Source organism: Podarcis liolepis (assembly GCF_965112155.1).
Source record: "Podarcis liolepis genome assembly, chromosome: 3".
NCBI classification, from domain to species: domain Eukaryota; kingdom Metazoa; phylum Chordata; class Lepidosauria; order Squamata; family Lacertidae; genus Podarcis; species Podarcis liolepis.
Window position 1 is genome coordinate 72,780,307 of NC_139557.1, and position 25,130 is coordinate 72,805,436.

The 25,130-nt window shown below is 42.9% G+C and overlaps 1 long non-coding RNA gene across 2 annotated transcripts in view; it reads left to right on the forward strand.

Moving 5' to 3' along the window:
• Nucleotides 1-25,130, forward strand: part of LOC310703901 — a 52,401-nt gene that overhangs the window by 6,870 nt on the left and 20,401 nt on the right. The window contains exon 2 of one of the 2 annotated variants that reach the window (XR_014524450.1): nt 20,996-21,181. This is a non-coding gene — a long non-coding RNA (uncharacterized lncRNA). The remainder of the gene's footprint in view (nt 1-20,995; nt 21,182-25,130) is intronic. The other variant, XR_014524451.1, reaches the window with a different exon arrangement.

The window sequence follows — 25,130 nt, forward strand, 5'->3', positions numbered from 1 at the left end:
GAAGGAATGGACCTGTACAATCAGTTAAACTGCACAATACTTATTCTGACCTTCCTTCAAGAAAGAAATTAAAGTTCTGTTAATGTACAACACGTATGAAATATACTTAATCAGGCTTTTTGTCATGCCAGAGCTGAATTCCTGAGTTTCAGGCCTGAATGAATTCATTTTTTATATCTCTGTTGATTCAGCTAATGGGTCAACTATTGAAGGAGAGTTTGGAGCTTAACTCCTGGGGGAGGGTACCTGATTGGGCCAAATCAGTGGTCTAAGTTCATATGAAGTGTGAATTAGGTAGGGTCTCATTAAAATGTGAACCAAATAGAATTTCCCTCCGCATGCCTACAGGATATGTACGGTATGTGGAGGGGCTGTTAGTAAGGAAAAAATGGCGCCATCTTGTCAGTTCTTGGAACTTTCTTAGAGATCCTCCTCCTACTTTGAGAATCACACACCAATCCTGAACTCCAGAGTATATTTCTGCGCTATTTGATCAGCATGAAATAATGTCCACTTTGCCCACTAACCTGCAACTAAACGGGAAACTGTCTTTGAAAAAAGGGGAATTTGGAATTGACAGAATTATAGGCCCCTGTGTGATTCTTTAGTCAGTTGTTCTGTGTTAAACCTTTTATGATTCTTCTGAAAAATAAACTGCACACATTTATAGTGCCATGCACTGGTGAATACTTTTGTCAGAGTTTAAAGCACATAAAGTGATGTTTGGGATCAGGTTACCGTTGTGAGAGTACCCTGATCAAGTAACCCATGTGAGAGTGTTGTGAAGCGTATGTGAGTTTCTATGAGGTGAGACACATTGATAACAGCAAGGGACTTTATTGAACTAACAGAACTGAAGAACAGGGGTAAAGCAACTGCTTATGCGTTTTTTGAAAGCCTGGACCACACTCTCTCTCTCAAGATGACTGGCTGTCTAAACTCCCAAGCTGCGAATCATAACTCAGGGCTTAAGAGCCAATGCCAGTAGCCCAAACCGTGAAATGTTCTGTGATTGGATATCATGAATCAAATCAGAACACAGGAGCTCAGAATCTTTAGTCCAGACTCAAGCTCAGGCAAACACAGACCACTGAATACATAACAAAGTGACTAATTATTGTCGACCCCCATGACATGCTCTCTGTATGAAGGGAGTGGGTGGCGCTGTGGTCTAAACCACTGAGCCTCTTGGACTTGCCAATTGGAAGGTCGGCAGCTCGAGTCCACGTGACGGGGTGAACTCCCATTGCTCTGTCCCAGTGACCCTCTTTCCCATTTCTTTTTCCAGCCCCATATGCTTTTCAAGGCTCAGATTATTTCCACTGAATCCAGCTTTTACACAGAACCCTTGGAAAAGCAAACTAAGTATGTGTGTACAGTGGTATCTCAAGGTTAAGAACTTAATTCATTCTGGAGGTCCGTTCTTAACCTGAAACTGCACTTAACCTGAGGTACTACTTTAGCTAATAGGGCCTCCCGCTGCCATGCCGCTGCCGCCACACAATTTCTGTTCTCATCCTGAGGTAAAGTTCTTAACCCAAGGTACTACTTCCGGAGTCTGTAACCTGAAGTGTCTGTAACCTGAGGTGTCTGTAACCTGAGGTACCACTGTTTTTTCTTTCTGTCACTCATGGAGGGAAGATGATTGGAGTGGTGAGAAATGCACAGAATGGGTAGTGCTCACAGCACTTGCTAAACAATCCAAATGTGTCCATGGACTTAAAAAGGTTGGCAACCATAAATGAAAAAAGACAAGCCTATGTCCAAAGCAGATCACAATCTGAATTCCAAAAGGGATGAAGAATATGACAAGGGTTGCAGATGGATAGATGTCAGCTAGTTAGATGTACCAACCTTCCTTTTGTTTGACGTCAAGGAATATGTTATAGTCCAGCCTAAGCAATGTTTGTATAATGTGTTTGTAAGACGGCTCATGCTAAATACCGTTTTTTAAAGTCCCTAACATGCATATCAATTAAGTGTTTGGGAATTGTTCCTCCTGCAAAACAAATATATCTATAAAAGTTGATATTTATTTAAGATCTAATTTCTGAATTCAGCTTCTGGTAGGAAAGAAGCTTGATTTCCTTTGTTTCCCCCCAATTATTCTTAGACTGAAACTTCCCAAGTGTATAATTGCAACTGAGTCACTGATGCATTGCAAAGTGACAGCCATTGAGGCTTATTATGGGCTAGAATTAGCCATAGGTCTCATTGTTTGAGTTTAAAAGTAACATTTTAAATGGAAAGTCCCAACTATTCATTTAATGTAGATCTAATATGACAGGTATTTCTTCATTAATGAAAAATACCCACCATTACATACCAAAACATATTGTTATGAGTGTGTGGAGAGGTTAGGCTGAATGCCTGTAGCCACTTCTAATTCCTGGATCCGGCACAGATTAAATTGCTGGAATAAGTGGACCATCCTGATAATGGCCTGCTAAACATGGGTCAATAAGGGAACAAAGGAAGTGGCTTAGTGGGAGAAAACAAATGGGTGGGCCTCCTTTCCTCCCTCAACTGTCTGCTAGTTAGAAAGACAAAAGGTCAGAGGGGGGAGTTGAGTGATGTGATCTAGAAGCTGGATGCAAAAGCCACAGACTGGAAAGGAAGGGCAGATTTCTCTTTGAATCCAAGGCTACGGCTATGGAAGAAGCAATACCCTTTTGGAGGGTTCATGCTGTGAACCCCTCCAACACAGGATCGGGTTGTATATATATGTAAATAAACCTTAAATCATAAAGACACCACAGTCCCCAATGTGCCTCATTTCCCAAACTAAACACGAATCCTGGGTAAGCACCTGGAAACCCTGGAATTTTGCACTGCTTGGAGATTCGGGTGGGGTGCAACAATATTAATGTTGTACTTCACAGAGATAGATCTACAGTCATACCTTGGTTGACGAATGCCTTGTGACTCAAACCTTTTGGCTCCTGAACGCCGAAAACCTGGAAGTGAGTGTTCCAGTTTGTGAACATTCTTTGGAACCCGTACGTCCAACAGGGCTTCCGCAGCTTCCAGCTGGCTGCAGGAGCTTCCTGCAGCCAATCGGAAGCCGTGCCTTGGTTTCCGAACACTTTGGGAGTCGAACGAACTTCTGGAACGGATTCCGTTCAACCGCTGAGGTACCAATGTAGTTGATTGACCAACTCTCCATTCACAATTGGCATTAGTAAAAACTGGTAATTGAAAACACACCCGAGGGAGGAATTCAGCATGGCAGTTGCTCCATCAGCGCAAGCATTTCTGCTTGCCAGATAAAGTGATCCCCCTTCTCCGGGGAGGGGGGGGGATGATTAATGACATTCAGGACCATGGAACATAGTAAGGTATGTGCGTGTTAAGCCTTCATCTCATCTGTGCCAAGGTCCCAATTAAAACTGCTCCTGAATTTGCTCTTTGCCCTGGGAGAGAAACCCTCTTACCCCAAGGTCAGATTCCATCCCAGAACAAATAGTTTCAGGAGCAGGGGCAGCAATTTTCAAAAGGGCTGCGGCAGATAATAATTTAATAATTGTATTATTTATATCCCGTCCAACTCCCTTTTCTCCATGCTGTGGTCCTGATCCTGACTGCCCCTCCCCTCTGTGTCTGCTATTTCCTCTTTTTAAAAGTGGCATGTAAAATTGAATCATGCTCTTGTCATCCAGTTTGACTCTTGGTCTACTCTAAGAAAGGTAAAGGTAAAGGACCCCTGACAGTTAAGTCCAGTCGCAGACAACTCTGGGGTTGCGGCGCTCATCTTGCTTTACAGGCCGAGGGAGCTAGCGTTTGTCCGCAGACAGTTTTTCCGGGTCATGTGGCCAGCATGACTAAGCTGCTTCTGGCATAATGGAACACTAAAACCAGAGCAGCGCACGGAAACGCCGTTTACCTTCCCGCCAGAGTGGTACCTATTTATCTACTTGCACTTTTGGGCATGCTTTCAAACTGCTAGGTTGGCAGGAGCAGGGACCGAGCAACGGGAGCTCACCCCGTTGTGGGGATTCGAACCACCAACCTTCTGATTGGCAAGCCCAAGAGGCTCAGTGGTTTAGACCACAGCGCCACCCGCGTCCCTTTGGTCTACTCTAATGGAAGTTAAAGAGGAATTGGGGAGTGAAATTAGGGTACGTTTTTGAGCTTGCGTCCCGTTTAACTGGCACAGCCATTTTCTTAGACCATTATCTTTCCTTGCACCTGAGAAGGGCTTGATTAAGGGAAGCATTGTGTGCTGTGATTAACAATGGCCTTGCATTTCATTCTACAGCTCCATTGTTCCTTTCTAACCCTCAAAACCTGTGAGGAAGGAAGAGAGCCAGGGGAATTGTGCAGTTTCATGCTTCCTGTCAAACATCCCCTGCTGGCCTCCTTTCCCAACTTATGCTGAGGCATCTGCTGCAAAGGGATGAGTGCCCTGCTCTGTCTCAGCAGATCAGTGAATGCCCCAGCAGTTTCCTGCCCTTGTATTCAACTTTCCATCCTGCCTACTTACTACCCAAGTTCTAAGTCAATGCTGGGGATGCACAATGAATCTGATTTGATGACATGACCATTCTCTTGTATTCTGTGAGCCGCCAGACAAGTGTTTCGCATGATCTTGCCTCAAGGGCTGCAATGCACTCTTGTTGTACCGTCTAGTAGGCCTGTATTATTATAGCTTTTTTTATCATGTTTATTTCACTTTTCATTCACATCTCCTCCAATCTTTTTGATTGTTAGCCTCTGGGCAGATTTCAGTTTTCTAGCCAAAGATGCAGCTTTACATTGAATTAATGGGTGTCTCTCTGCCAGTTAAGAAGTTAACAAAATAAAGGAGTAGGTGTCACTCTTTTGCTTATGGTGGGGAATTGACGACATGCTGAACCAAGCGCAACCACACTCCCCGAATCTTAACCAACCTGATTGCACTGTCGACACTGTTATTTCGACAGCCCTGCTCTCCCGGCATCTGGCATAATTGGAAGCAGCAGCCAGCAGGTATCAAATGTCAGTATGAATTGTCTCCTGCTGCGTGAGCACCGACTATGAAATTGATTTGCTGTCTCCACCCCCCTCTTTTTTTGCACAGTTTCGTAATGGCAGTAATGCAAAAAGTCCAGCCTGGGCAAATTTACTATGGGGTAGATGTGGTTAAAAATACCTGCATGGTAATAAATTAGAGACCAACCCCCTGCACTCAACGTGTTGTCATAATGAAATTGTCATAAACAAAAGTGGTGTTAGGATTTCTGAACATGACACATCCTTTTTGCTCACTAATAAATTGCACCAATGAACCTCCAAACAAGTCCAGATTAATCAGTACACTACATACGCTGTGTATCACAGGTGTTCTGCAAAATCCATTGAGGAATTGAGAGCTGAATGGTGAAAGAGAGTCTCCTTGCTCCTCTCATGAAAGAAAGAAAGAAAGAAAGAAAGAAAGAAAGAAAGAAAGAAAGAAAGAAAGCTGTATTGTGTTTCAGAGAACTGGGAAATGAAGGAAATAATGAGTCTAGAAACAGTCCCAAAGAGACATTATTATTATTATTTATTTATGTTGTATACCACCCTTCATCCAAAAATCTCAGGATAAAAACACAAGATAAAAACACAAAACAAGAGCAAGAACAAACCAACAACCCCCTCCTCCCACAAACACATTTCAAAGAATATAGGATCTCAATCAGCCCAAGGCCTGGTGAAAGAGAAATGTTTTCACCTTGCGCCGAAAGATATGTAATGAAGACACCAGACGAACCACCCTGGGAAGAGCATTCTACAAACAGCCAAGGTAGAAGGCACTCCTAGCCACTGAGTTAACTTGTGCATCTGGCAACACAGATGGAACAAGAATCAACCCGTTTACATATCTGTTCCTTCAGAAGGAGCGCAACCCCATTCAGGATGGGCCAACCTCCAAGTTTGTGGATTTGAGAGTCACTGTACACAGCTGCACCTGCTATGCAATTCTGGTGTTTACCGGAGTTTTTCCAGCTGTAGGCCTGGGGGAAAAGTTTACCTGACAGAATACCTCCCCACTGCACAGTCCATTCACCATAGGTGCCAACTCTCTGTGGCCCTGGGTGCCCGAACACCCACAAAGTACCCTATGAAGGAGCCGGACATCCACAAATTTTGGTGCCAGGGTCATGCACGCTGCATGGCACCCACAGTTGTGGGGCCTAGTTGGCACTCCTGCCATTCACTAAGATCTTCAAAGGAAGCTCACAACGACTAAGATTAGGGCTTTATATGTGTTGGTGAACCAGGTCCACAGTATAAAACCAAGTTGGCATCCAGGACATCGTTTTCCAAATCTCTCAGATTTCAGGAAAAAAGAAAAAAGAGAACAACAATCCAATATTTTTTTGCTACCTCTTAAGTGTTACAAATTATCAGACTTCCAGTGCAACCCAACACAGAAAGCCAGATACAGTCAAACCTCAATTGTCCGTTCGGCTTCCGAAATGTTCGACAACCGAGGCGCTGCTTCCGATTGGCTGCAGGAGTTTCCTGTATGCAAGCGGAAGCCGTATCGGATGTTCGGCTTCCGAAAAACATTTGAAAGCTGGAACACTTACTTCTGGATTTTTTACATTCAGGAACCAAAATGTTCCAAAATGGAGGCGTTTGGGAGCCGAGGTTTGACTAGTTCTTCAGCAAATGAGTAGCATATTGAAACCTTATTGTCTGCAGCTGCAGCTGCTTCTGTGGGTCTGAGATTGCCATGAGTGGGGCAGGAGGAATCCGTATTGCAACCTTAGCTACTAACACAAGGGGAGCCTGTTTGGCCTATTATGTATATATAATGTATGATGGGATATCTAATGTATCCCATCATGCCCTCATGTATTGCTTTGCAACTGATTGTTGGAGCAGAAACACAATTAAACTCTGGCAGCAAGACCCCGCTGAACACACCAGATGTTCTCATCACTTTTCTCCACTGTTCTCATTTTCTAAACTGAGAGGAAATTCAATTATCAGTGCTCACTCTCACTTTTCTGAGGCATTTTATAGCTGTTCCTGTGGAATTTGATTTGTTTCTATTTGAAGGTGATTTTTTATTTTTTAAAAAATTCACATCATTCAGAATATAACAACGCACATTTGTAAAGTTTCCACATGAACCAAATTAATGTGTTTTATACAAGAGAAGATATTGGTTTCTGTTTCTTGGAATATAAATTGGACTAATGTGTAAAAGAGTTTGCATAAACTATGACTCCGGGTTCATGTTATGTCACAAAAATCGGTGTTTTAGAAATAATGGGGATTCCCATAGTTCTCTGGCTATCCTACAGGTGTGTGCACTAGAATGTATCCCTCACTTCTTGCCCTTATGTAAGGTCTGTGTCCTGGCCATCACTGTCAGACAAAGAATTCAAACTCCCACCTGTGTTTCTGCAAAAGGCTTTAATGCATAAATCAGAGCAGCACCTAGGGAAGGCACAGGTTACAAGGTGCAGCAGGTACTTCATAGGTATAAACACATGGCTAAGCACAAGTCAAGACATTGATCCAATGCGCAGCATCTCCTCACCACCTTCCATTTGAACAGCAGGGTGGGCACAACTCTCGGCATGGCATGCAGCCAGAGTCCTGGGACTGGGCAAACAAATAGACACTCCTTGGTGTAGTTCTGTAAGGTTTGCCCATTCTAGCTGTGGAATCTCCATATCCTTGGAAACAGAGGTGGCGTCAGTGCCAGCCCAGCAGCTGTTTTACTCAGTCACATGCCCAGAAGAGCAAGGCTCCTCACTGACAGGAGAAGGCACTGATGCCCTCTCCACAGCAGGAGTTAGGGGTGGGTCTTTTCTGCGGTAGCTCCCCCAAAATTTAAGAAATAATAATCCCCCAGTTAAAACTGATTCTGGACCAGAGTTGGTTAGTCACGCAGACCCCTGTATGGCCAGTCCCAGGCCCAGATTATTGCAATGCACTGTATATGGAGCTGCCCTTAAGGTTGGTTCCAAAGCTACAGCTGGTGCAGAATAGAGTAAGCAGGTTGCTAAGTGGAACATCCTCTTGTACATATAGGACACCTGTGCTGAAAGAGCTGCACTGGCTGCCAAGTAGCCAAAACGTTTATGGGTTTTTTGCTGACATATAATGCCCCAAACATTTAGGCACAAGGTTATCTCCCCACCATACAGACCTGCCCATCCATTAAGATATTCAGAAGAGATTCTATTCGTTGTATTTTAGCCTGTGGAAGTTCATCTCACAAAAACTTGGAGCAAGGCCTTTTGTGTGGTGGCAGCTTGTCTGTGGAATGATCTCCCCTTTGAGAGATGACTTCTTGCTCTAGTGTCAGGGTTCCCAAACTGATCTGTGGACCACCAGTAATCCACAAGCTTTGTTCAGGTGGCCCGCAGCATGCCCGTTGAAATACAAAAAATAAAATAAAAATCACACCACTTCTAGCACAGAACATTACAATTGCTATAGCAGGCAATCTTTAAGTGGTCCATAGGGGAGGGAAGTTAGGGAACCATTGCTCTAAGTGTCTTTTGGTTACACTGTTTGCTCTTCAAGTATCGGGACAATCAAAGAGGGGAAAGAGGGAGGTCCTCCAGCCCTTTTCCTCCTCCTCGTCCTCCTTTGTCATAGTTTAAGGTATCCAGATCTTTTCTAAAGGGATTTATTTTAGAAGTGTTTGTTATTACCAAATGATGAAAAAGTCCCACAGCAGAAGTACAATAAGCAGCTAGGGTGAAATTTAGAAAGCAATGAAAGAAAAACAAATTTAAAAGCTCAAAATGTAATAATCCAGCAACAGCAAAAAGCAAGCAAGCAAACAAACAAACCCTGTACGATATTTTATAACCCATTTAACTTCAGTCACATCTTAATACACTTTTATTATTTGTTTCACTGGGTTCTGATTCCGGTCAGACTCGTTATGCTGCAGCTCTCTGTGAAGTAGGACTGTCAAATAAGCGACTGGTTTTATAGCCTGTCCCCACTGCTACACCAGATATTAATTCAGTAGGTGGTTACTTGCTGGTTCAGACCAACATCACAAAAGTGACTGTCAGTGCCGCTGCTCTGGGGTCCTTACAGGGGAATTCACATAAGCAAATGCTTTGATGAGAATGAGGGATGAGTGGGCCTGTGCTGGAATTAAATATGGAACAGAGCTGTTGTGTAGGAGTTTCATCACATACCCAGCAAGCAACTCAGCCCATATTTATTGTGCCGCTGAAGAACTCAAGCAGTATAATATGTGTAGGCCAAACTGTATTTATCAGTTCTGCTCTTATTCCACCCATCCTTCGGTAAATTAATGCTCATGCTATTCTCATACCAACCCTACAAGCCAGATTAGGCTGAAAATGAATGAGTGGTCTAAGGTCCTCTCAACCCACAGTAAGCTTTGTTGTGGCTGAGGGAGGATTTCAACACAGTCTGTGTCCAATTCTTTGTCCAGCATATTTGGATTCAGAGGTACAAGGAGACCAATTGCCCACACAGCCAGTACAGGCTACCCTGACAGGCAAAGGTTATATAAAGCAGAGCTGGGCAACCTGTGGCCCTCCATATTGTGTTAGACTTCAACTCCCATCATCCCTGACCTTTTGTCATGCTGGCTGGATCTGATGGGAGTTGGTCTTCAGTGATATATGGAGGCCCACAGATAGCCTGCCCTGTTCTAGAAGATCAAACAGGCTCCAGAGGCAGGGTGGTCTGTACTAGGAAAGGGTCTGATTCTATATGAGAGAGTTGTTGACATCTTAACCTATGTTCTGCTCTGTTCCTGTGTGGAACAAATCTGCACATAAAAACGGTCAACTCCCCTGCCTCAACTGAGGAGTACTTATAAGGTATACTAAGGGCTGTTCTTAATTTTTTAAAATTCCTTTAAACAGTGTGAAGCGCTTGGAGCAGCTTCAGATCACAGCACCTCCACCATGCCAGGTAAAAAAAATGCTTTTAAAAACGATGCAGGAAGTGACCATACATTACTTCCTGTGTAATTCTATGAACAAAGGACCATTGCATGTGTAACAAAATGTTGCCCCATGTTGTACAGTTGGTGGCAGCCATTTTGTTGTAGGTTCGGTGGCCCTACACAGGAGTGGCATGTGGTCACTTCCTGCACCATTTAAAAAACATGTTTACTATTCTATGAAGCTGTTCCAAGCAGCTTCACATCTATAAATACAGGAGGGGGAATACAGAACAGCCCTCAGTACATCCTGTAACTCAACGAGCTCTCCAAAAGATCTGAGGACTAACGTCACTTCCATGCCATATATTTAACGTACCCTTATACCTCATACCATAGAAAAGAAGAATCCTGGGAACTGTAGTTTGTTAAGGGTGTTGAGACCTGTAGGTCTGTGGTGTTGTCAGAGCCCTTAATAAAGTAGTTTCCAGGATTTTTGATGGAAAGCCATGACTGTTAAAGTGACACAAGAGTGCATTAAATGTATGGTGTGGATGTAACCGAAATCTCAGATCTGCAGTCCATGCTGATGACTGGTTTGACAGAATGAATCAGGGGAGAGAGGGGTGTCACCATAAAATCTGGCCTGGATTACAATTGTCTGCCATCCTTAGGTAGCTGTATTAGTACTTTTTGAGAGTCTCTCACTTGGGATGCCAAAGACTTTATTCATTTTCCCTGTCCCTGAGTGATGTCCCCTCCCTTTCACTGGAACATTTTACTAGCAGAAACTAAGTAGGTCTCACTCTCTGGAGATTTCAGTTCTATTTTAGCATACAGTATGTGGTATTTTAATGGATAGTTTAATCAGCTGGTGTTATTGGATTGCTATTTAATGTTTCGTTGCTCGTTCTAAAGCTTTTAATTCATTTATCAGATTTATATCCCACTTCCCGTCCTGAAGGCTCTGAGTGGCTTACTTAAATATTTAAAATTGTGTGTTTCTTTTTCTAAAAAAGGAAAAACAACAACCAAGAAATGGAATCTCCTTGAATATTTCTGGACACCCCCCTCCCTAAATAGCCAATGCCAGTTGAGGCAGTTGTGTTACATATTCTCAACTGAGAGGAATGTGGTGTAACCTTCCAGTAGCTCTTAGTCCTCTGACCAGTGACAGAAGCCAGCCTGTCTTTCCCCCTCATTTATAGAGCCACAGGGCAGGTGGAATTCTGACAGAATGCTATCTGAATTCTCCCTCAGTGGGAGGCTGAGAAAGCTCACAGCAGCTATTGCTCCTCTGACCAATACCCTGGGCCTGCCTGAATTTTCCCTGGCTCTAAGGGTGAAATGGAAAGCATGCCCTAAACAGCTGGAGACCAGGATAGCCTGCTGGTCTATTCCCCTATGAACCCTTACATTAATGCTCAGAGCAGCCTCCACCTTCTGAGGTAGCAGGCAACAAAGAATCAGTCTTGTGAAGCCTGGCCTCTTGACTATCTGTCCTCCATCCATTCCCCAGGCCCCCTGTCTGCCATTCTTCAGAACAATACAGGACCTGTGAGGACTTCTTCATTTCACAGAATGGACTTGGATCCCACAGAGGCTTCTCCTAACAGAACCGGATGACAGCTTTCACTGATTCCCCCATCTGTCCTCTGTGTCACTTTCCACTTAAGGAAATAAGAAGAACTTGCGGGATCGGGCCAATGAGCCCTGTCGCCCCCTGTGGTTTCCAGCAACTCGTATTCAGAATCATGGCTGCCTCCAACTGTGAAGGCAGAACATAGTAACCATCATGTGTACTAGCTTTCGATTGCCCTCTCCTCCATGAACTTGTCCTCTTTGAAAGCTAGCCAGGTTGTTCCCACACTGTTCATGAGGGTCCCCAACATTCCAGAGCAGATTCTTGTTAGGGTTGTGCGGGTGGCTGTAGGGGAAAGCGTGGATCAGCAAAAATTGCCTGCCCCCTTCCACAAATGGGAGCTTCTTTTGAACCCAACACCCTTTTGCAAATGGAGAGGCAATGTTGGATCAACCCACTGTCTCCCCCCGCAGCCTTCAATGACATTTGCTGCAGCAGCTGAATCCATATGATAACATGTCAGGTCTTTCTACTGCAGAAATGTCTGTGGCTTTATGCATTTTTATGATTCTTAGTCACCTTATGAGTCAGTATGATGATGAGATGGGGCATAAATATTTAACGCACAAAGCATTATTATAGGATGCCACCTCTCATTTCCCTCTAGCCTATCCTTGTCTCTGCTTCTGTAACCACAGATTTCTCTTCCGGGAGGGAGGTGGAAGATGCTCCCTGCAGCTGCCCCATCCTATGACCCTGGCAGGGTTTTCTTTCCTTCTCTTTATGGGGCAGCCAGTTAGAAATCTAAATAGAATAAAACGTGTTCTCTCAATGGACCTGTTCCCAGAGCACAACTGGCATTACTTTCAGAATCTCTTGCTTCCACCATTCCGTATCCCTTCAAACCTAGCTGGGTAATAATTCCACAAGCAACAAATTGGATCAAATTCAGTATTTAAATCTATCGTGGCAAGTAGAATAATTTCTAACAACAGCCCTGGAGAATCTTAATGCCTCTTGCCCTAATTCTCTCGGATGACCACTCAACTGTTGTTCCTCTCTCCCCATTGCAAGATTTGTGGAGAAGAATAGCCCTTCCTCACTTGCACTGCCTCGCCCTCTTAGATCCTTAAAGGCAGGCTGTCAAGGGGATTAGCCTTAATGGAAGTTGCACAGCTGAATACGCATCTGTGCTTCTTGCTGAAAGCTTACCCCTCAGCCTTTGTTTCTCTAGCCGTGCCATTTCTCCCAGTGCAAGGGGAGATTTCACACACACACCTTCGCTCCTTCCAGATTCTTAGTTCTCCGGGGCACATTGGCAGCACATGTGCTTCATTTCAGATTCCCCTTGTAAGCATTTGATTCCTGGTGACATAAATATGACATATACAGATGCAGAAGCTCTTGACCTTTTTCTTTGTGTCTGTGACCGGAGCGTGCAGTACAAAGAGCTTCCTGCTGAACTCCATGCAGCTGCCTTACCCAAAAACCATGCAAAGGGAGCTTTATTTGCCCAGCTTCCCGTCTAAGATTGCCTTGGAACCACCCCACAGCATTCCTCAGCAGGCTGTGGTCTATGATATCACCATTCAGGCTTCTGAAAGATCCCAGCCTGTTTGGACATGGCATCCACGGAACGGGACTATATTTCAACGTGATGTTCGTGGTGTTTGTTACTCCAAATAAATCGCTTTCATAACCGGCCATAATCTGAGCCAGTTTATTTGGGTTTAGTTCCAGGATTTATTTCTCAGCTCTGGATTTCTGAAGTGCTCAAAGCCATCCTTGAGCATGTGCAGAGCGCCTTTCGGTTAAGTGCAACAAGGTGCAGCAACATCTGAATTATAGCATCTTCCAGAATAGAAATTAACTGCTGCTTCATAATAATCTGGCTTCTGGTGTATTAGAGCAGCTTCTGTGATTTAGAGCCCCTATGGATCCTGCTGCCTGAGGCGGTCACTTCACCTTGCCTCTCGGGTGGGCTGGCCCTGCCTCAGTGCTCCAAGTGGGATGGAGGAGGGCTGTGGGGTGGTTTTTCTTTAGATTACACCAGATTTGAAAACAAGGGAGATGGTTTGGGGTCTTTTTTAAAACAAAGCAAGGCAACATTGGACTCCGTTTTGTAGCACCTTACAGACTAATTTATTATGGCATTATGTTTCATAAGCTGCATTTTCTAGCATTTTAATACAATTTAGGAATGCAGCCTCAAAGACTTGACTGTGCACTAGACTGGATTTTTCAAAGATCCACAGTAGACCTACTTCTCCTTAGCACCTGTCTTCTAATTCCCTATTTAGAGATGCTAATGAATTAGCCTGCAGAAGAGAAGACTGAGTGGCAATATGATGGCTAGGTTCAAATATCTTAAGGGCTGTCACATGGAAGATGGAGTAAGCTTGTTTTCTGCTGCTCCAGAGTGTAAGGCTCCAACCAATGGATTCAAACTGCAAGAAAGGAGATTCTAACTTAATGTTGGGACTAACTTTCTGATGGCGAGAACTGTTCAACAGTGGAACAGACTACTTCATTCATTTGAGTTTTTTTAATGGAGGTTGGCTGGTAATATGTCTGGGATTCTTTAGTTTTGATTTCGGCATTGCAAGGAGTTGGACTAGATGTCCCTTGGGGTCCCTTCCAACACTACAGTTCTATGGTTCTATGCATTTCTTCCAGGCTATGCTCAAAGAAGAAACTTGGTGCCTAGTAAAAAACCAGCCATGAACGAGGTGAGACCATCTTGGCTGTGAGTCTGGAAGTCCTGCTCCATGCCTTGCAGGCCTTTCCCCCATGTGGCCTGCAAAAGTGAGGATCTGGACTGACTCCATCTACAAAACCTGAGGCTGGTGGACAGACTCTTGGGCTGGAATGTTGTTTGCTGTTGTTGCTGTACGTTTTTTGCCTCTTTATTTTAGATCTTCTTGTGATTTATGTGGAAATGTTTCAGTTTGGCTGTGTATTGTTTCAATTTTTTATTTATTGTTTATGACTACCTTTTGTTAAAAGGGACGTGGGTGGTGCTGTGGGATAAACCACAGAGCCTAGGACTTGCCGATCAAAAGGTCGGCAGTTTGAATCCCCACGACGGGGTAAGCTCCCGTTGCTCAGTCCCTGCTCCTGCCAACCTAGCATTTCGAAAGCATGTCAAAGTACAAGTAGATCAATAGGTACCGCTCTAGCGGGAAGGTACATGGTGTTTCCGTGCACTGCTCTGGTTCACCAGAAGCGGCTTAGTCATGCTGGCCACATGACCCGGAAGCTGTACGCCAGCTCTCTTGGCCAATAAAGCAAGATGAACGCCGCAACCCCAGAGTCGGCCATGACTGCACCTAATGGTCAGGGATCCCTTTACCTTAACCTTTTACCTTTTGTTATGCTGTAGTTACACATTATTTCATGCTGAAAGCCACCTTGAGCATGGTTTGAACTGTGGAAAGGCGGCATTCAAATAAAATGATGTATGCATGTATGTACAAGTATTGGAATTCTTCTGTCTTAGAATAAAAACTGATCTGGCAAAGGGTTCTTGGTTTCTCTTTCCCTTCTCTCTCATTTGGCCTCCACCAAATCCCACACACCCTTTCCTTTGCTGATCTTTTCTTGAGTCTCAGGTTGCATAGGGAAATTATCTGTTTTGGGAAAGAACCCTGATCCATTTCTGAGGTGTTACAAGGTTAGCAGGGGAAAGCAATCTCATATCTGTTCACTGTATTGAGAAACATGATGCCTACCTGGACATTTTCATAATTGCACTCCCACTGCTGTTGTGGCAGTGGCTAGCTGGTTATATGCAAAAAAGGTATTCAAAAATTGTTTAGCGTAATTTTAGATGATATGATGTCCCAGTTTAAAATGCAGAAGGGAGCCAGCATCATGTGACAAAGCAGCTGCCTTCAGACCACAATTTGGGAACCTCTGTTTCAGGGGATTGGCAAGTAGTGCTGGAAACTTTGAGGTCAGTAGCTGAAATGTACACAGTGGTGTCATCAGATGTTGGTCTGCAAATTTTGCTAATCATTAGATGTCTCTGCCCCCTTACGCCTGAAGAGTTTGTTGTCTGGGACTGTATTCTTTTTTTAAAAAGTTTTTATTTGATTTTACAAATTCATTCATAATCACAAATAATAAAAATTACACAAGATTCTTCTGAATCTTGAGACTTCCCTCCTCCCCTCCATGGGTTCTTTAGGTAGCTTTTGAAACTGCATATTATAAGTCCATCTAATTTACAATCCTCCATTGTATCCGAGGTCAATATATCATTGCAAGAGTTATTTAAAACCTGTCAGAGAGTTCAAGTGTTTATTGTGATCTTTCAGATATGATATAAATTTATCCCATTCTTTACTGAAGTTTTGATCCTCCTGATTTCTGATTTTCCCGGTGAATCTTGCCATCTCTGCGTAGTCCAATAATATCATCTTCCAATCCACCCTGGTAGGTATCTTGTCATCTTTCCAGTTCTGGGCAAGGAGCATCCTTGCAGCTGTTGTAGCATACATAAACAGTCTTTTCAGTTCCTTCCAGACTGAAAAGTCTGGGACTGTATTCAGATGAACAAATGCAAACTGCATTAGATGCTTTTGCGTGGGGGGTGGGGGTGGGGTGTTCAGGAGCCACGCAACTTACCTTCTGTTCTTTTCACATGTGCATTCCATATACAAGCATATGCCCTACTTTTTCATCACAAATAGTAAAAGACATGGGAGTCCTGCTCCAGATGGAGCATTTCTGTGTCTTAGATATCAGAAAGGGGCCTTCTTTTTAATCTACATTTCGTGGCCTCTATCCTTTATTCTACCCGTAAAAGGCATTTTGTACAATGTTCCTTTCTGTTATATAATCAAACCCACTTTTAATTTGCTGTTTCCGCATTTCACCCCCTGTGGCTAGGGAATCTGAACACAATTCTCCATCCTACCCATGCTTTTGGTTCCAAGCTAATCTACAGCATATTCCAGTTTTTTGAATGCTTATATATACTTTATATATACAGTGGAACCTTGGTTTTTGAGCGTCTCGGAAGTCAAACGATTCGGAACCTGAAGGCTGAAAACCCGGAAGTGAATGCTTCTGCTTTCGAACGTGCCTCTGAAGTCAAACAGCTTCCGAGGTGCATTTCTCCATTTTCTCAATGGAATTTGCCAACCGCCCATTGCATCTTGGTTGTCAAATGTTTCAGAAGTCGGACGGTCTTCCGGAACAGATTACTTTCGACAACTGAGGTTCCACTGTATATACAAATGAGAGAGAGAGAGAGAGAGAGAGAGAGAGAGAGAGAGAGCAGTACATGTACACTTTTGAGAAATGAAAACTTATTTCGGGCAATTTGACTACAAAAATCACTAAGTTAATTTTGTGTAGCTGTGTTAGATATGTCAATGGCAATTGCTTAGTAAACTGACTATGGAAAATTAAACTATTGACTATGGAGGGATGACCCCACGTATTCCTGCTTTGCCTCATTTTCTAAAGTTCTCACATTGGCTTTGCAAAGATCTACCTGCTCACAGATCCTTGTCACCTTCTGTCTTTCCCAGGACTTGTAGAGCAGGCAGACAGGCATTGCCTACCATGTATGTTCTACTTATCTTCAGCATGCAGCAGTCATGCTTCTGCCTGATGAAGATGGCCAAAAATACTTCAGCTAGTGGGTTCCTTTTCTGTTCCCTGCTTAAGTATCTATCTTGTCAAATGGGACACCATCAGAAGAAATAAACCAGACAAAAACCAAACAGGTGAATTTTCACTTTAATTCAGAAAAAATACTGAACTCTTCCTTTTTTAAATTCATCAGGACTGAAATATTTTAGCTTTGAACTTTTCTTCCTTCCAAACCAAACTTTAGTAGTTCTGATTTAGGGATCTCTATTCAGTTTCCAAGAGCAGATTTAGGTAAGGGCAAGAATTTTTTTGCACCCCTTTAAAAAAGAATACATATTGGAATACCTATTGAACTATTCCACTTTGGAAGGGTTTTTTTTTTTAATGCTTTCATCTCATCAGATCTTTGGTTTCTGCTTCTTCCCAGGACCTTTTGAATTCCTGCTGTCTGGAAGCACAACCCATTATGAAATCACACAGCCTTCATTCTGGTAGCCTTTCCCAAAAAGTATTGGCTCCAAGACACTTTCCTCTTTGAAGCATGAAAATATTTAAAGAATGACTTCAGCGGGATATTTTAAAATGAAAGAGCTTGCTGAGAATCCATGCAACCATGGAAGACCATAATTACAACAGCAGATTTCAGACCAGTCAATTTTTACAATCAAGGGTCCACAAATGCAATTATTGGCAGGAGCCAGGTGTTTCTAAGAACATCCTCAAACTGTGCTCAATGCATATTCATATATATATATATATATATATGTTTTCGTAGATTTTCACGGGTACAGGAATGCAGGTTTTGGTGTCCTCGGGTGTCTTCCCGTGTAAAAGTTGGGGTGTCTAAATAAAAGCCTCTCCTATTAGTGAAGAAATCCAGCTAAGAATCATCCCCAGAGAAAAATCATCCAGATGCCCCAAACTCTACGGCCTCCCCAAGATACACAAAGAAGGAACACCACTCAGACCAATAGTCAGCTCCATAGGCTCACCTCTACAAAATCTCGCTAAATTTCTCGCTAAGCAACTTCAGCCCTATGCAGAATCCATCTCTTCACACGTTACAAACTCCTTCCAGTTCATAGAAACAATAAAGAAGCAAAACCTACATCCCGATGACCTACTTGTGAGCTTCGATGTTGTATCTCTCTTCACACAAGTGCCCATTAATGAAGCCTTGACAGCCATTCAAAACAAATACAATCCCCCCGAATACATCCTGGACCTGACCAACCACTGCCTAACCAACACGTACTTCATCCACAATGGACAAAGATACAAACAGATAGAAGGAGCACCTATGGGATCACCCCTCTCACCGGTCATCGCAAATCTGTACATGGAACACTTTGAAACCAATGCTTTAGACAAGTCAGAACACAAACCCAAACTTTGGCTCAGATATGTTGACGACACCTTTGTAATTTGGCCACACGGGAAAGAAAAACTAGATAGCTTCCTCACACATCTCAACAGCCTACACCCCAAAATACAATTCACTATGGAAATAGAAGCCAACAACCAGCTTCCCTTCCTTGACGTCCTAATCTACAAAAAACCTGATGGCTCCCTAGGACACACTATCTACCGGAAAAAAACACACACCAACCGCTACTTACATGCTCAATCACACCACCACCCTGCACAAATAAACTCCGTAGCCAAGACCCTCATCTCCAGAACCAAACGCCTGGCTGACATAGACCACTTGACAACTGAGTTACAGAATCTCTCAAATGTGTTAATCGCCAATGGATACCAGCAAAACAGGGTTAAGAAGCTAATCCAAAAAGAAACACCCCCCAAAAACCAAGACACGGAAGAAAACAATGGCATGGCCCTCCTTCCTTATATCAAGGGCACTACAGATAAAATTAGCAAAATCCTCCATAAACACAATATCAAAACAGCCTTTTGCACCAACCAAAAAATAGCCAATATCCTCAGAAACCCCAAAGATAAAATCCAGTTGGAAAACCAAGGGGTCTATGAAATACCCTGCAAAGTCTGCCCAGCCACGTACATTGGACAAACAAACAGACGAATAAATGCACGTATCGCAGAACACAAGAATGCCGTCAAAAAAGAAGAAAAATCTTCCTCTCTTTTCCAACACATGAAAGAAACAGGACACGAAATTAATTTTGCAGATTCCAAATTGCTCTTTAACATGGAACATCACCACAAGAGAATAATCATGGAAGCCATCGAGATAGAGAAACACCCTCACAACATGAACAAGCGTGACGACACGTCCCGCCTGCCAGACATCTGGAAATTAGCCCTCCCCACAAAAACCGACACCAGATCCAGAGGCACACAGAACGCCACCACCAATCAACCACACCAGACCCAAACCCAGACCCTCTCCACAGATAAATTACAGACACCATCCAGTAACCAAACCATAGTGGCAACTCCGGATGCTGCACCCCCCTGCAATCCCTACACAGATCTGGCTGGCACAGGGCACAAAACCACAGCTCGCCCCTATACACGAAGCCAAGCCAAAGCACAACTAAGTGCAGTACAGCCATCTTCCCAGAAAAACTCTTCACAAATTCAAGAGGTCAAGACACGAAGGCTTTAGCAACTAATCCACACCTAATGACCCACCTAAGTGGTACTCAGAATATCACTCAAGAAATCACTCAAGATATCCCTCAAGTAATTAAGGAACAAAAGAAGAAAAGAACACTAGCCTGGGAACTTCCCCTCTGCCCAGAACTTTTGAGGCAATACACCACACCCCTCTACAGTATTTATAGGAACTCAAACACTGAGATCCCGCTCTGTTCCAGTAACAAGAAGCCGAAAGCACCAGCCTGAAGATGACGAGTGAGACCTCGTCGAAACGTCGCCTAGACACCCCAACTTTTACACGGGAAGACACCCGAGGACACCAAAACCTGCATATATATATATATATATATATATATATATATGCATGTTTCTGGGTTTTTTTCTAGTATTTGTTTGCTTGGATAAAGAATGTCTCCATCTGGTTATTTTTGATAGCCTGATTATATTTATAGCTCAAAGGAACTTCACTTTTGAAAGTCGGATGACTTCACAATTTGCATTAATTAGAACTTGAAAAACCATCCCTTAATGATGACAATATGAAGTGATGATTTCCAGCATGTGAAACAGCTATTGCTGTTAGTGATGAACAAATCTGTTTCATCCCTTTTCTGAATCATTCTGCACGAAAATTCAAAAAATGCACTGTCTCACAAAATATGCATTCAGATATGCATTATCTTAATATATATGCATTCTTATCTTAATATATACATTCATAACCTATTTCATTCTAAAATATACATTTTAAATAACATTTTGGTACATTTTTTGAGTTGAGATCTGTTCACCACAAAAGTCAAAGAATGAAATCCAAAGAGTAATTATGTTCTGATCCACACATTAGTTCAGGAGCTATAGATCAAGTCAGTTTGCATCAGAGGTGACTTTTATTGAATTCTTCAAGCTTCCCTATTGCTAGTCAAGAGATAAAATGTCATGGCTGATGGTCACCATTTATCATCACTTCTCATTGCATAGTGATTCTCCCATGATAGCCACATTTAATGAATCAGTATCATTGGCTGGGGTTATATACAATCACCACAGCATTGTCCTCTCAGAAGAATATTCAGGAGAACCTGAATAGGCCCCAAGAGGTGAACACCACCTCTCTTGTCCTGAAAACCCACCTGTGTTTTGCAAGCTGTCTTGGTTCTCACTCATGCAGAAGGCTTTATTCTACAATCTGCTAGTGTCCAAATTTAAGTCTGGTCACAGGTTACTAAGTCAAAAAGTATGGCAGAGCTCTAGAGTATATGGCTATGCAGAGGCTAAGATGTTGACTCAACATTTCTCTCTCTCTCTCTCTCTCTCTCTCTCTCTCTCTCTCTGCCATACCTGCTGGGACCAGACATCAGCAATGACTGTTCGCCCCACACACCCATACACCCCTTTTGAAGAGCAGAGTGGGCACCTTCATACATGTGGCTGATGTCCTGAGGCTCAGATCTTGGCAAGCAAGCAGCCTGCCAAGTAGGGTGAGTGTGTGGAGGAGGCAGTCTGTGCTGGTGCACTCGTCTCCTTGTCCTTGATGATGGAGATAGGTACGATGAGACCAGCTCACTGTAAGATTTATCTTTTATATGATATTTATTAAAGTTTCAAAGAAAAGATTACATAAATAAAAAGAGAAAAATAAAAAATAAAAAAATAAAAAATAAAAATACAGAAAAAAGATAATAAACATTTTTTAAAAAACAAAAACACATCAATCTTTCCGTACCTTACATTTCATTTCCTTGCTTCCCTGACCTCCTCACACCTCCCTTTTTTGTATTCCAGTTCTATTAATTAATTCAGCAATTCCTTTCCCTCTTTGTTTTTATCTTAATCCTTTAATTTAATAAATTATGACTTTGGATTTTCATCTTTTAACAATCCATTTTTACATACACCTTAATAACATTGCTGCTAAAACCACTTAACTTCATTCAGACATCATTCTAACATTCATTAATTTTGCAATATTTCTGTAAGTAGTCTTTAAATTTCTTCCAATCTTCTTCCACTGACTCTTCTCCCTGGTCTCGGATTCTGCCAGTCATTTCTGCCAATTCCATATAGCCCATCACCTTCATCTGCCATTCTTCCAGAGTGGGTAAATCTTGTGTCTTCCTGTAAGATTTATCTTTTAGTCTCTCCACTGAAAGGAGTGATTCTTTACTGGCAGAGGGGTGGTGCTGAAGGCAGTGTTTGATAAGCTGGGATGCTGCACTTGGAGTATCCAATGACAATGCAACCTATTTGCCCCTTGCCCTGGGTCAGAGATCGCCAATGAGTTCTGCTCACTGCCCCCCACTCTGCTGGTCCCCTCCCCTGGGTTGAGTCCCTTCAGTTCTCCAGTCTTGTCCCACTCCTCCCTGTCTGACCACTCTCACCAAGGCACTTCCACGTGGCCCATGACACAAGCACTCCTTGTCACAAACACTCATAAAATCCCTACCAATCTGCTTCACAGTATTCAGCAATCTGCCAGTAGTTCCGTATCCATCTCTGTCTTTCTCCCTTTCCCCCATAACTAGTGCAATCTACACTGAGTAGAAGTTGCTCTCTGGCCTTCCCAAACCTTGCAGTCCTTTTAATGGAAGTTATCAGAGAATGAACTGGGATTTCCTGCAGTCCAGGAATGCATTCTACCGCTAAGCTAATCACCATCCCAGATGAGCTAACGGTATAGGATAGTTTACTTGCTTTAAAATGCTCTAATAATTTGTTAATATTAAGTAGCATTAGTCAGTCCTCTACACATCTTATTAAACCAAAAAACAAAACTGCAGTAATGCACAAGCCATTCTTCCTCTGCTACACCAGAAGTGCTGCTGATGGACAGAAGAGCATGTTACTGATTAGATCTGGACCAGCAACTCACAGCCTGGGATTATAGTTTCGGCAATTTGCTTGAGTTTGTACAACCCAAATATCAGATAACATTAAGGTTTACATTTTCCATGGAACGCTGTCTCGAGAATATATTGATTCCTAGAGTATCAGATTACTCCAGAGCCGGAGTAGGCCAAAAGGAGAGTTTTGCTTTCCCCCCCTGCTGACCTTTGAAAAACAGAATTGTATGACTACATACAGAGACCCGAGTGACCTTCAAGAATCCAAGCAGGGCCTCATGAATTACAGTGCACTTTAAGTGAGATTGTAAACAATAAGGTGAGGAGGGAAGAATAAAAACCCCAACAGAAGCAGAATTTTAAAGGAATTCCCCAAATAAGAAGAAACTGCAGATTAGCAGTGTGATGCTATATACCCCCACTTAAAATGAAGTCCCATTGAGTCCAATGGGGCTTACCCCCAAGAAACCAGGTGCAGAATTGAAGCCTAACAGCAAAATCCTAGACATGCTTAGTTAGAAATAAGCCCCCTTGAATTCAAGGGGGCTTACTCCCAGGTTAGTGTGCAGAGGACTGCACGGGCAGATTTTCCAACTCAGACGCTTTTTATATGCAGCCCTAGGAACAATTCAATGGGGTTTACTTTTCACATTGTTTGCAATTTTGTTAGTGCTAAGATTCTTCTTTCATCTCATGCAGAGAACCTCTGTTTTGCATGTTACCTCACATCATGATATCTTATTCTTACCTCATCAGGAGACCTTTATAAATAAAACTCACAGTTCATTGGGTCCACTTTAAATTCACTTTGGTAACTTCTCATCATGAGCCATTTGTACGAATTGCATGCTTATGTGCCAAACCAGACTGATGCACACTGTTCTGAAGCTTCAGGTAAGTTGACAGTGCCAGTGAAGAGAGCTGGATTTTTGGATGTAGTATACATCTCGTAGAGATGCCTTTAAAGGCCTACACATCTTGGGATGTAGGCAGCATATACACCATACATTTAAAGCACCTGGCTTCTCCCAAAGAATCCCAGAAACTGTAGTTTAAGGGTGCTGGGAACTGTAGCTCTCTGAGAGGGTGGACTATAGTTCCCTGGATTCTTTGGGAGGGGAATGACCGCTCCCCACTTAAAATGGGGGGCGCCCTTTGCGTGGACGCGTGCAGCCCCTAGATCTGGAGCGGCTCCAATAGCATAGGCTTGGCTTTGCCTTCAATCTAATTTCAATGTGTGGTTTGTACTCAACCTTAGGTACTGAAGTTCCTACATCAGTCTGCCCCTGTGTTAAGATGATTGGCAAAGGCTGTTCTTCAGATACCTCCACTGCCTGAGATGAGGCAGCTGGTGACCACAGGTATAGCCTTCCAGTAGTGACAAGGAACATTGTTAAATACCTAAAGGGCTCAGGGCATGAGTCCATGATGCAATTTTCCATAAAATCTGCACATCTGAACGTATATGTAAAGAAGCAAAGGAAACAAATGCATAGTCCTAAATGCTTTTGAAATCACAGTCTTGCACTGACTTAAACAGAAGCTCTCCCATAAGTGCTGCAGACCTATATTTCCTATGGAAATTCAGCTTAGAAGAGGTGCAATGCAGAGCTTCCCAAAACAGAGCCATCTTCATTAACGTGGCTTCCCTTTGGTCTGCATATGGAGAGTGTTGGCTTCTTATATTGTACACTAGGGTGTCTAGCAACAAGTGCTTTGTTTAGAAGTCACAGTGGGCTCCTTGTCAATTTGCAGCTGTGACTAGATCATGATGCAGTTTCATATCCTCCGAGTGTCCCAAATATGCTGGAATGGTCATGAAAACCCTTAAGTCATCACGGCTTCTCATTTGGTCACAGATAGCTTTCCGGTTTCATTCCCGAATAACAACTGAAGCAATGACTGAGGCTGGCTGGGGCTGATGGAAGTTGTAGATCAAAACATCTGGAAGGCATCTGGTGGAGGAAGGGTGGCCTGGAGGAATGCTCAAGCATCCAACATGTTTGATGGAGATGTTTGAAGGCACATCATGGACACAGCTCCATTAGGCATTAGCAAAACAGCTTGAGCAGTAGATACAACACCTTCCATAACATTGAAATGAATTTCATGAATTTCAATTCATGAAATTTCAAAGCATTTTCCAAATGGAAGTTTGATTTGAGTGGTTAGATCTCTAGTTCTTGCTCTTGGTGGACTGCAGATCCACCATCTGGCAGAAATACTCTGTGGGTGAGGGATGGAATTGGGTGTCACCAAATCACATGGGTCCATTGTCAAGAGCTGGGCATTTCCTACCACCACGAAACTCTCAAGATGTCTAACAACATCTCATTCCGCTTTTGAAAGTTCTGCTATGTATCATATAATCAACTGCATTGTGCAACTTGTTAAAACTAATGTGAACTCTTAAAGCTTGGGGGGGCGCGCTGTGTTTTGTTTTTTTATTAAGGCATCTCAGGGTGGGTTTTTTTTGTCATTTCAATTTATAATATTGACTTTCTACCCGTTGTCTAAGTATTTTATTTTTTTCTTCAGAGGGCTGGCACTAACTATCTCTGCAGTTATCTTTTTTTATATTATCGAGTAACTGCTTTTCCCCATAATGATGTGCTGTGTATGCCACGGCTAGGCCTGAAAATACAACAATGCC